Raw genomic sequence first — 12982 nt, forward strand, 5'->3', positions numbered from 1 at the left:
GAGAAGGCAGGAAAATGAAGCTGATAGGAAAAACCAGCCACAATTGAATGGCCTAATTCCGATTCTATGTTCTATGATCTTATGGTCTTATAAATTATTTAGCAATTAGGCAACAATAGGGAGAAAGGAAAAGGTCACTAGCACACCTACCCAAATTTCTCATAATCCTCAGTCCAATTTGTCAACATGCAGTTATTTATTGTTGTTTTATCCAGCTCCAGAGTTTCTCCTGCATTCCTCATTTAATAAGTTTAAGTTTGTAAATATGATATCTTCAGCTTATTTTTAAGATGAAGGAATTGGGAGGTTGTTTCTGCTGTGTGGGATAATCCATTATTACCTGATGTGGTGAGGTGAAGCCCCCATCTATAGAGCTGAACGATAAAAGCCCATGAACAAATAGGCATTGTAATTTCACCCCATCCTTTCCTCTGCTGCCAATGGTGCTTATTTTAATGATGGTACGAGTCCTGGTGACTAAGATACAGGACAGCGAGGACAAGCGAGAATTTCCCTCCCTTTTTCCCTCAGGTGCTCTGAAACCAGTCCTGCAGCTCTGTAGAACTACCTGCTTTGTACAGGGTATGTAAGTAGAACTCACTTAGTCATTTATTAATGAAATATTGAAAAATGCCATATAGAGCATAGAAACACAAAACTGCCTTTTAACATATGACAGTCTTTGTTTATGGTTTAAATAAGGATTAGATTTTAAGTTCAGCTACTTTCTTTAATGGAATTTGTGTTACAGTAATCTGTAACACAACCAGTGTCAGGCATCTCAGTCTAGTTATAATGGCCAACCTATTAACTACATGCATTTCACTGACATTCCAATGGCATCTCTATTTAGAATAACGACAGGCAAGTTAAAGTCTCAAATATATTGCCCTATTTTAAATAAATTAAACTTTTAAAATTTGAAAGCTTTTATGGAATGGATAGAATCACAATAAAACATTTGTGAATCCTTTGTCAATGATATCGATCGTTTCCATGGCAAAATTTCAATACTAAATAGATGACTGCTTGAGTTGGTGTCATATCACTTCAATCCCAAAGTCTGTTTACTGTTTCCTGAATATGTGAAACATTTCATCAATAAGGAATACATTCAGAAAAAGCGAAGGCTCTTTAATTAAAAAAAAACTGAAAACCGCAGTGATAACCAGAAATGCTTGCAGTCTCTTTTGATGAAGCAAGTTTAAAAATAGATACAAGCATTATGCTGGAGTGGGGCAGATGTCAGATCAACTAAATGCCTGGCAAAAAGCATTAAATAAAGACAAATGCTGAAAAATAGTGGAGAGGTAAAGACTAGGAGCTAAATGAAAACACTGATTGAAGGAACCACTGCAGCATATTCATGGGATGCTGTTCCCATGTTACTGTGGTGAAGAGTCCAAATTCAATCAAACCAATCCAAGTCACTAGTTCTGAGCTTTCTTTAAATGGGATGAAAGATAAGGAGTTATTAATAACTTGAAGTGAGAATTAAATTCTGCACACCCCTGTCACTGCTCAGTGCAGTGCCAGCAAGCACTGTCAATAGAGACTTATCAGAAGTGTTATCACGCAGTCTTGAGCAAAGGACAAACATTGAAGATTTTAGATGTAACCCAGCACAACCCAGATGTATTTATGCTGAGAATTTTTGAATGTCTGCATTTAGTTTACAGGGAACCAGTGTCAGGTTTTATTTATCCCTCATTATTCAGTTGTGTTCATCCATAAGAGTTCCTGACCATGAAGCATGGAAGAGAACATTTTACTAGGACTTTGCAATGTCATTGCAGTCTACTTCTCTTTGTCAATTCCAACAGTTGAATTTAGTTACTTGTATTCCCCCAACAGTTCCATTCTGTATACACCTCTAAATATATCGGTCCTGAGTGAATCTTCTCTTAAGTATTAAGTATCACATCACACCAGTCTTCAGAGGATATTCTTAACATCATGAATCATAGGACTGCTTCCAAATGTCTTGTAACTAGATGTTTGCCTTTGGTAGCAGGGGAGAGAAGTGTGAAGACATGGACAGATGGGTACATTTAAAGGAGTAATTTGAAGGAGGAAGGGAAAAATTGGGCAAGGCAGGAGATGACATTTAATTGGAAGGTACAGGGTAATGGAGAAGAAAGACTTTCATGCAGAGTGGTGAGAGACACAAATAGGAAGGAATGAAGAAAATTGGTGAGGTGTAGAGTTAGAGAAGTCACACATTGGTGACACAGGATGTTTGAAGATGAAGATGAGGATTTTGAAATCAATGCTTAGTGAATCAGCAAAAATGAACAAAGTCAGAAGTGGAGTATTGACAAAGAAAGAAATTGATTCTAAAGGTGGGGATGAGGTAACAAAGATCTCAACAGTATCAAAGAGCTGAAAGCAAAGGTTCTCAGGCAGAAGTCGGGCATTAAATTGAGGCTGCATGCGATTGGGTTCTGTCCTCAGCTTCAGAAATCACCAACAATTACAATATATTTCAAAATGCAAAGGATCCTAAGAAGACACAGTGGTAATGGCCGAAAAAATGTGGCCCCAAACCATGCTAGAAGTTCTAGACCAAGTGACCAAAACCTTAGTCCAAAATATAGATTTGCAGAAGCAATTTCAAAGGGGACAGAGTTGAAAAGTTGAAGCCATTAAGGGGGAGAATTCCAGATATTTGGGTCATGAACTCTTAAACCTTTTGGATAATGAATCACTTTGCCTATCTTCCAACACTTTGTCATCTTTTGTCTTGTCATTAACACCTCTCTCTAGTCATCCACTCCACCTATCTCCTTGACAACTGCCTAAGGTGGATTCAAAGGATTCCAAACTTTGGTACCACTTTAGATCTTATATCCTCAATGCTGTAGTCTACTGCCAGCTCTGTAAAGCTTTCTGGCACTACTTTAGCTCAACTACTGTTACCTTCCTTACATCATATACCCTTCCCCCATCCATCCACCTTCCCCTCTCCTGGCTTCACCTACGACACTTTAGCTTGTACCTTTCCTTCCCTCACCTTCTTATTCTGGCCTCTTCTCCCTTCTTTTCCAATCCTGAAGAGACTTGAGCCAAAATGTTGATTGTTTATTCCCCTCTATAGATGCTGCCTGACCAGTTGAGTTCCTTCCAGCAATTTGTGTGTGTTGCTGTGGATTTCCAGTATCTGTAGAATCTCTTGTGTTTGTTACCTTTCGACCTGACTACCCAACACACTACAGGCATAAACTTACGGTGGCTTCCTCCTGTATCTAATAAACTGAGTGTATTTTGTGGTCTTCTGCTGCAGTAGCCCATCCTCTTTAAGGTTCAAAGTGTCGTGCATTCAGAGATGCTTTTCTGCACACCACTGTTGAAACACGTGGTTATTTGAGTTACTGTTGCCTTCCTGTCAGCTGGAACCAGTCTGGTCATTCTCCTCTGACTGCTCTCATAAACAAGGCATTTTTGCCCACAGTACTGCCACTCGCAGGTTTTTTTTGTTTTTAATATCATTTTCTGTAAGCTCTACTTACTGTTCTGTGTGAAAATCCCAGGAGATCACCAGTTTCTGAGATATTCAAAGCACCCCCTCTGGCACCAACTATTACTTCACAGTCAAAGTCACTTAGATCACATTTCTTCCCAGTTCTGATGTTTTGTCCAAACAACAATTGAACCTCTTGACCATCTCTGCATGCTTTTATGTATTGAGTTGTTGTCACATGATTGGTGAATTGGATATTTGCATTAACAAACAGGTGTACAGGTATACCTAATAAAGTGGCCACTGTGTATGTTACATGGCAGAGCAAGCTCAAGTGTCTATGGCCAAGTCCTGCTCCTCACTTTTATGTTAATAGATACAGTAAGTTTATTCCTGGGTCTTTTGTTTTATGTAGTACTTTTAACAGAAGGCTATTGATGCTCATCCCTAATTCCTCCTGAGGTAGTGGTCCTTCATCTGTAACTGCAATCAGCTTGGGGAATGGGTATATCACTGACCAATAACTTAACCAGACCAGCAAATGGATGGCTGTTTGTACTGAGTTTCAAGATTTTGTACCAGCAACAATGAAGGAATGGTAATGTTAGGATGATATGAGGGAAGCTGCGGATGGAGGGGGGTGGGGGGATGTCCATAAACAAGAGAAGTCCTCTGTCCTGACGAAGGGTCTCGGCCCGAAACGTCGACAGTGCTTCTCCTTATAGATGCTGCCTGGCCTGCTGTGTTCCACCAGCATTTTGTGTGTGTTCCTTGTTCTTAAGTTGAAAGAACTGGCAAGTTTGGGAGATCTTGTCAAAGTATTCTATGTATTCAAAGTATGTCGAAGCCCTCATCTTGCTGGAACTGCATTCATCCATGAAGGAGTATTGTATCCCACTTGTGCTTTGTTAATGGTGGGAAGGGTTTGGAGACTTAGGAAGTGAGTCATTCATTGTGTGATTCACAAGAGTCACAAGAGTGATTCCAGGAATGAAAGGGTTAATGTATAAGGATAGTTTGATGGGTCTGGGCCTGTACACATTAGAATTTAGAAGAATGAGGGAGGATCTCATTGAAACCTATTGGATATTAAAAGGCCTAAATAGAGTGAATGTGGAGAAGATGTTTCCTGTAATGGGAGAGTCTAGGACTAGAGGACACTAGAGGGATGCCTCTTTAGAATAGAGATGAGAAGGAATTTCTTTAGCCAGAGGGTGGTGAATCTGTGGAATTCATTGCCATAGGTGGCTGTGGAGGCCAAGTCACTGGGCATATTAAAGTGGAGGTTGATAGGTTCTAGATTAGTCAGGGTGTCAAAGGATATAAGGAGAAGGAGAATAGAGTTGAGACAGATAATAAATCAGCCATGAGCAAATGGGAGAGCAGACTTGATGGGCTAAATGGCCTAATTCAGCTCCTATGTCTTATGATCTTATAGATACCTGCTCTTCTATCCATTTGCTGGTCTGGTTAAGTTAGTGGTCCGTGATATGCCATTCCCCCAAGGTATTGATGGTGTGGTCTCAGCTGACAATGCTGTTGAATGTGCAGAATACACTGTCAGATCACTGGAGATGATCATTATCTGCTATGGCTTAAATGCTACTTGGAGGGGAAGGAGGAAATACTGATGGCTGTAAGATGCTTGGGGCTGGTATTTCAAAAGGAGATAGTACTCAACAAGGCAAAATCACTGAGTGTGTCAACAAATCTAACACCCAGTGTGTGAAGTTGGATGGCCTGCAGTTCAATGCTCAAAGAGAAACTTCAGTTACAAATTCACAATCTGACCCCCTTTGTCTGGGGAGAGGAGGACATGCCCCAGAGATGCTAAGCCTGTGACCAACTTCAAGAAAAGAAACAGATCTGCTGACATACAGAGAGGTTACCCTTCCACGTACCATAGGGAAAGACATCACTAGGACCCTCCCGAATCACCTCCTTCCAGTGGTCCAAGGGCTGCCCATTCATCTTGCTGGAGACACAGAGGGCATGAATTTCACTGTGAAATGCAGAGAGAGGCACCATTCTGGCAAGGAATGGGCCAGCTCTTGCCATGAGCGGATGTTGCACTGTGGCAGAATGCCTCAGTCACTTCCATAGACTTTCATTGATTAGAGGGACTACCTTGCTCAGAGATGAGTGCAATGAAAATCAGATTTTTCTGATGACATCAGAAAGGATCTGGCAAGTGTGGATTGGAACAGGCTGTTTTACTGGCAAAGATATACTTGGTTAGTGGGAAGCCTTCAAAAGTGAAATTTTGAGGGTACATAGCTTGCGTTTGCCTGTCAGAATAAAAGAAAAAGATAACAGATTTAGGGAACATAGTTTTTCAAGAGATATTAAGGCCCTGGTTAAGAGAAAAAGGAGATGCATAGTGGGTATAGGCGGGTAGGAAAAAATCAGGTTCTTATGGAGTATAAGAAATGCAAGAGAACCTTTAAGGAAGAAACCAGGAGGGCTAAAAAAAAAGCACGAGGCTGCCCCAGCAGACAAGGTGAAGGAGAATCCTAAGTGATTCTACAGCTATGTTCAGAACATAATGATCGCAAGGAACAAAATTGCTCCTCTGGAAGATCAGAAAGGTAATTTATGAAGGTCAGAGTCTACAGAAGTGAGGCAAAGCAGCAGTGTGGTCATGGACCATGTACAGATTACAGAGGAGGAGATATTTACTGGAGTCCTGACAAAGGGTCTCGGCCCGAAACGTCGACAGTGCTTCTCCCTATAGATGCTGCCTGGCCTGCTGTGTTCCACCAGCATTTTGTGTGTGTTGTTTAAATTTCCAGCATCTGCAGATTTCCTCGTGTTTGGCCAAGAAATTATTGTTTGTTTGTCGTTAATATCAATGATCTGGACGGTAATGTAGTTAACTGGATTAGCAAATTTGCAGATGACACCAAGATTGGGGGTAGTGGACAGTGAGGAAGACTATCAGAGTTTGCAGCAGGATCTGGACCAGCTGGAGAAATGGGCTGAAAAATGGCAGATAGAATTTAATCTCAGTAGGATCAACCAGGGAAGGAGCGTGTAGACACAGGGACCTGGGAACATACATAGGTCCATAATTCATTGAAAGTGGTAGCACAGTTGTAGTGGCTCACAAAGAAAGCTTTCAGCACATTGGCCCTCATAAATCAAAGTACTGAGTACAGGAGATGAGATGTTATGTTGAAGTTGTATAAAGTGATGGTGAGGCCTAATTTGGAGTATTGTGTGCAGTTTTGGTCACCTACCTACAGGAGAGATACAAAGAAGGTTGAAAGAGTACAGAGAAAATTTTCAAGGATGTTGCCGGGAGTGGAGGACCTGAGTTATAAGGAAGGATCGACTAGGTGAGGACTTTATTCATTGAAATGTAGAAGAATGAGAGGAGATTTGATAGAGGTATACAAAATTATGAGGGGTACAGATAGGGTAAATGCAAGCAGGCTTTTTCCACTGAGGACTACAACCAGGAAGTCACGGGTTAAGAGTGAAAAGTGAGAAGTTTAAGGGCAGAATCCCAGATGGAGATGAGAGGCCATACAGAAGCAAGATACACCAGCTAGTTGAGTGGTGAGGCAGTAACAACCTTGCACTCAATGTCAGTAAGACCAAAGAGCTGATTGTGGACGTCAGAAAGGGTAGGACAAGAGAACACAAAGAAATCCTCATAGAGCATTCAGAAGTGGAGGGAGTGAGCAGTTCCAAGTTCCTGGGTGTCAGGATCTAACCTGGTCTCAACATATCGATGCAGTGATAAAGAAGGCAAGGCAGTGGCTATATTTCATTAGGAGTTTGAGAGGATTTGGTTTGTCACCCAAGACACACGAAAACTTTGACAGATATACTGTGGAGAGCATTCTGACAGGCAGCATCACTATGTGGTATGGGTGGGGATCTACTGTAAAGGACTGAAAGAAGCTACAGAAAGTTGCAAAATTAGTCAGCTCCACCTTGGGTACTAGCCTCCATAGTATCCAAGCCATCTTCAAGGAATGCTGTCTCAGGAAGATGGCATCCATTATTAAGGCTCTCCATCACCCAGAACATTCCTTTTATTCAATGTTACCGTCAGGTAGGAGATACAGAAGCCTGAGGGCACACACTCAGTGATTCAGGAACATCTTCTTCCCCTCTCCTATCTGATCCCTAAATGGACATTGAATCCATGAATACTACCTCACTTTTGTCATTTCTGTTTATTGCACTATTTTTAATTTAAGTATTTAATATACATATATATTCTTACTGTAATTGATTTACTAATTTATTTTTTCTGTATTATCAGGTATTGCCTTGTACTGCTGCCGCTAAGCTAACAAATGTCATGACAGATGTCAGTGATATTAAACCTGATTCTAATTCTGGTTCTGATTCTGGAACACGGTGGAAACTTCTTCACTCAGAGGATCGTGAAAGCGTGGAATGAACTGCCAGCACAAGTGGTGCATGCAAGCTTGATTTGAACCTTTAAGAGAAGTTTGGATAGGTACATGGATGGTAGGGGTATGGAGGGCTATGGTCTGTGTAGGTCGATGGGATTGGGCTGTTTAAATGGTTCAGCACAGAGTAGATGGCTGAAGGGCCTTTTTCTGTGCTGTATTTTTGTCTGACTATGACTCTGGATAAAAGGACTGGGGGATGAAATGAACAAGCACAATGCATGGTTGGCACGGGAATAGTGGAGATGGAGTAATGTGTTACAAGTAAACAGAGGCAAATGCAGTCATTTCACTTGTAGAAGTATTGACATTTTTCAGAGAAAACAACTCTAACAAGATGTTGTTGGTGGTGATTTGAAAGGTCATGGTACGGTGGACAGATGGTCAGGCAGCTGGTGGGCAGCCTTCACTCTGAAGGCCACCAGCTCCTAGCTTCAAGAGTCAGAGATGAGGGGGTGGGGGGGGGGGGTAAGATGCAGTTTGTGTGAAAAAGAGAGGTTAGTATTGCCAGTGGCCTTGCACCTGATCCTGAGTAGGAGATTGTTTGGACACCGAGTATCCTTTGTATAACATTTCTAATTATACCCGCAGAAATAACTTCTACATAACAGCTTTAATCACATTACATGGTCTTAAGGGAATATCCTCTACATAACAACTATAATCATTCTGCAGCGTAATGTTAACACCATGCTATTACAGCTCAGGGTGTTGGTGTACAGAGCCTGTACCTCCTTCCTGTGGAATGTGTCGTCTTTCTCAGGGTGCTGCAGTTTCCTCCCACAGTCCAGAGGTGTACTGGCTAGCGGAGGAATTGCTCGTTGTAAATTATGTATAGAACCAAAAGAAATGGGAGAGATATTAAATGGGTTTTTTGCATCTGTACTTACTAAGGGAACTGGAATGAAGTCTATGGAAACAAGGCAAACAAGTAGGGAGGTCATGGAACTTATACAGATTGAAAAGGAGGAGGTGCTTGCTGTCTTGAGGTAAATCAGAGCAGATAAATCCCCAGGACCTGACAGGGTATTCCCTCGGACCTTGAAGGAGACTAGTGTTGAAATTGCAGGGGCCCTGGCAGAAATATTTAAAATGTCGATATCCACGAGTCAGGTGCCGGAGGATTGGAGGATAGCTAATGTAGTTCCGTTGTTTAAAAAAGGCTCAAAAAGTAAGCCGGGAAATTATAGGCTGCTAAGTTTGACATCGGTAGTAGGTAAATTATTGGAAGGACTTCTAAGAGATAGGATCTTCAAATATTTGGATAGACAGGGACTTATTAGAAAAAGTCAGCATGGCTTTGTGCGTGGTAGGTCATGTTTAACCAATCTATTAGAGATTTTCGAGGAAGTCACCTGGAAAGTGGATGAAGGGAAGGTAGTGGATACTGTCTACATGGACTTTAGTAAAGCCTTTGACAAGGTCCCGCATGGGAGGTTAGTTAGGAAGATTCAGTTGTTAGGTATACATGGAGAGGTAGTAAATTGGATTAGACATTGGCTCAGTGGGAGAAGCCAGAGAGTGGTAGTGGAGGACTGCTTCTCTGAGTGGAGGCCTGTGACTAGTGGTGTGCCACAGGGATCGGTGCTGGGTCCATTGTTATTTGTCATCTATATCAATGATCTGGATGATAATGTGGTAAATTGGATCAGCAAATTTGCTGAAGATACAAAGATTGGAGGTGTAGCGGACAGTGAGGAAGGTTTTCAAAGCTTGCAGAGGGATTTGGATCAGTTGGAGGAAAGGGGTGAAAAATGGCAGATGGAGTTTAATGCGGACAAGTGTGAGGTATTGCACTTCGGAAGGTCAAACCAAGGTAGAACATACAAGACACTGAGTAGTGCAGTAGAACAGAGGGATCTGGGAGTACAGATACATAATTCCCTAAAAGTGGCGTCACAAATAGATAGGGTCGTAAAGAGAGCTTTTGATACATTGGCCTTTATAAATCACAGTATTGAGTATAAGAGTTGGAATGTAATGGTGAGGTTGTATAAGACATTGGTGAGACCGAATTTGGAGTATTGTGTGCAGTTTTGGTCACCTAATCACAGGAAGGATATTAATAAGGTTGAAAGAGTGCAGAGAAGGTTTACAAGGATGTTGCTGGGACTTGAGAAACTGAGTTACAGAGAAAGGTTGAATAGGTTAGGACTTTATTTCCTGGAGCGTAGAAGAATGAGGAGAGATTTGATAGAGGTGTATAAAATTATGATGGGTATAGATACAGTGAATGCAAGCAGGCTTTTTCTACTGAGGCTAGGGGAGAAAAAAAACAGAGGTCATGGGTTAAGGGTGAAGGGGGAGAAGTTTAAAGAGAACATTGGGGGGGGGGCTTCTTCATGCAGAGAGTGGTGGGAGTGTAGAATGAGCTGCCAGATGAAGTGGTGAATGTGGACTCACTTTTGACATTTAAGAAAAACTTGGACAGGTATATGGATGAGAGGGGTTTGGAGGGATATGACCCAGGTGCAGGTCAGTGGGACTAGGCAGAAAAATGGTTCGGCACAGCCAAGAAGGGCCAAAAGGCCTGTTTCTGTGCTGTAATGTTCTATGGTTCTATAAATTGCTCCATGATTAAGCTAGGGTTAAATAGGTGACTTGCTGGCAGCATGGCTCGAAAGGGCCAGAAGGGCTATTCCACACTCATTGTATTTCCAAATAAATAAAACACACAAGTCTCAAGGGAACTACCAGCAATGGAACACGTCTATTTGTTTCCTATCAACTCTGGCTAAGCACTTTTCAAAAATATTACTTTTTAGTTAATTTCTTCTAACAGGACCGTGCATATCATCAGTTAAATTAGACCAGATGCTGAAGGACATGTGTTTTAACCCAAAGAAAGAGTCAAAACAGTCATTTAACCCTTAATGCTGACTACAGTTGGGTTTCTGGATGAGACAGTCGAAGCCCAGCAGGCTTTCCAGCTCCTAATCACGAACCATTAACCCCTGTTGAAGCTGCCATCTGCGATCAGGTAGTGGTGCGCTGTGTCAGTTGTGTTGCACCCACAGGGGAGTGGCTCCTGACTCCTATCATGAAGACCCATCTTGAAATCAGGATTTGGAAGGAAGCCTGTCCATAGCCTAATTGTCCAGTGAAGTCTGCACCTTCCAGGATCAAGATTGACTGGAAGGGAAGAGAGAAAAATATTCCACCAACTCACAAGCGTAAGTTTTATACTCTACAACTGCTTGAAGTATACATCTTTGTAAATGAATAACGGAATGAGCCTCTGAAGAGGAAATTAAAAGATAATAAGAGAAGGCATTCCATTGCATTAAACTCTGAGTCCTGTGCAAACAACATGATAATCACAAGGGTTTTTATTAGATATTTAATTAAAGAAGAGGCTCACATAATGGCATAAACAATGGCCACTTAACCAGATCGTGTTGCCATTTTTACCTACGAATTGAATGGAGACTGAGTTGTTATTTGTTGTTTATCTCTTGATATAACAGCTGAACTGTCCCTGGGGGTTGGCTCACGTGTGAAGCTCAGCAAAAAGCAGGATTCAAAACAGGATCACCCTACTCTGATTCTGACAACAAGATCGGACAAACTCCTCTTTAGCTTCCAATTTAATGAAGGGAACTCCAGGATTCTGGAATTTTCCTAAGTTATTGTGTGTCACGTGTGTGTTATGTGTACTACTGTGCTTCACACCTTGGCCCAGAGAAATGTCTCGTTTGGTGGTAAACATGTAAATTAACAATAACTTTAACTTGAAATATATACTACACTCATGCACATGCGACCTCTTTGCACTATTAAATATAAATTGCTTCCCAACTAAGTAATCTTTTCTGAGCTTTTCTGAGAACATGCCCTCTTCTCATTGCCACCATCAGGGAGAAGGTACAGGAGCCCAAAGACAGACAGACAGGCAGGCAGGCAGACAGACAGACAGACACACACACACACACACACACACACACACACACACACACACAATGTTTTAAGAACAGCTTTTTGCTCTCTTTTTGCACTGCTTACTTGATTTAATTTATATATATATTTCTTATAGTAATTTATAGTTTTTCAATTTTTTGCACTGGAGTGCTGCCACAAAACAACAAGTTTCATGACATATGTCAGTGATATTTGTTTCTGAAATAACTAAGCATGTTGATCAGATGGCTGCATTAAATGCAACACTATCTACCTTCTAATAACATGGAGCTGTTTTTGAATATCTTAGGTTTTTGGCTCCACCATTACATATCTGTGTTTTCTCTTTCAGTAATATATTGTACGTGCATTAGCACAGAAGGTTCCTTTCTGGTCAGCATTTTATTAACATTTCAGCACGGTTACCATGACAATTTCATGAGCTTATTTGTCTACAGAATGGAATTGAAGATGTTCCTGAGTTGTGTGTTAAACCAGGGCAAGTTAAATGGGTTTTACACTTTCAGAACTTTCACCTATTCCACCATCAGAATCAAGGTCCAGTCTTGGCCACAGTATTATGCTTAGATCTGAGTATATTTGAGTTGAGTGGGGAGGATTGATTGAGCCTACTATTTAATGTGCCTAAACTCCTCAATAATGACTCATCAATTGTAATCTAATAACAAAATGAACTCAGAATTGATTCTAAGATTGCATTTTCATAAACTTGGCTGAGAAAATAGTGCAAACCTTCAAATCACCAGGCCACAGGAGGGAGTCCATTTGCTCTCTACACCAATGACACCAAATCTGCATGATCAAGCTCCACCGTGCATGAAGCTGTGTTTGAAACACTGCAGCAAAGGAACTAATGATCTGCTTAAAATTCTGCACGGGCGCCTCTTTCCAAGTTCAATGGAAGCATGTTGCCCATTTTGCCCTGAGTTAGCCAGTGGTGTGAGCCAATTCACAGGATGCTTGTGAATAGAGACTGGACAAAGTTTTTGTTCTCCTGAGAGGAAGAGAGACACTTGCCCTGGGACCAAGCAGCAGAACACAAGGGTGTCATAGCATACAGAAACAAACTGTCAAGTTATCAATGCCTCTGTCAGGCAGGAAGCAAAACATACATTTGCTCAGATGTAAAACATGAAGGACATTGTTATAAACTCTATAACTGCAAGGTACAAGA

General features: G+C 41.3%; 1 protein-coding gene across 3 annotated transcripts in view; it reads right to left on the reverse strand.

Annotated features, from left to right (window-relative positions):
• gnao1a (guanine nucleotide binding protein (G protein), alpha activating activity polypeptide O, a) overlaps positions 1-12982 on the reverse strand; it is a 276918-nt gene that overhangs the window by 165044 nt on the left and 98892 nt on the right. The gene's annotated exons all lie outside the window — the stretch shown is intronic.

The sequence above is a fragment of the Hemitrygon akajei genome, chromosome 17 (genome assembly GCF_048418815.1).
Source record: "Hemitrygon akajei chromosome 17, sHemAka1.3, whole genome shotgun sequence".
NCBI lineage: Eukaryota > Metazoa > Chordata > Chondrichthyes > Myliobatiformes > Dasyatidae > Hemitrygon > Hemitrygon akajei.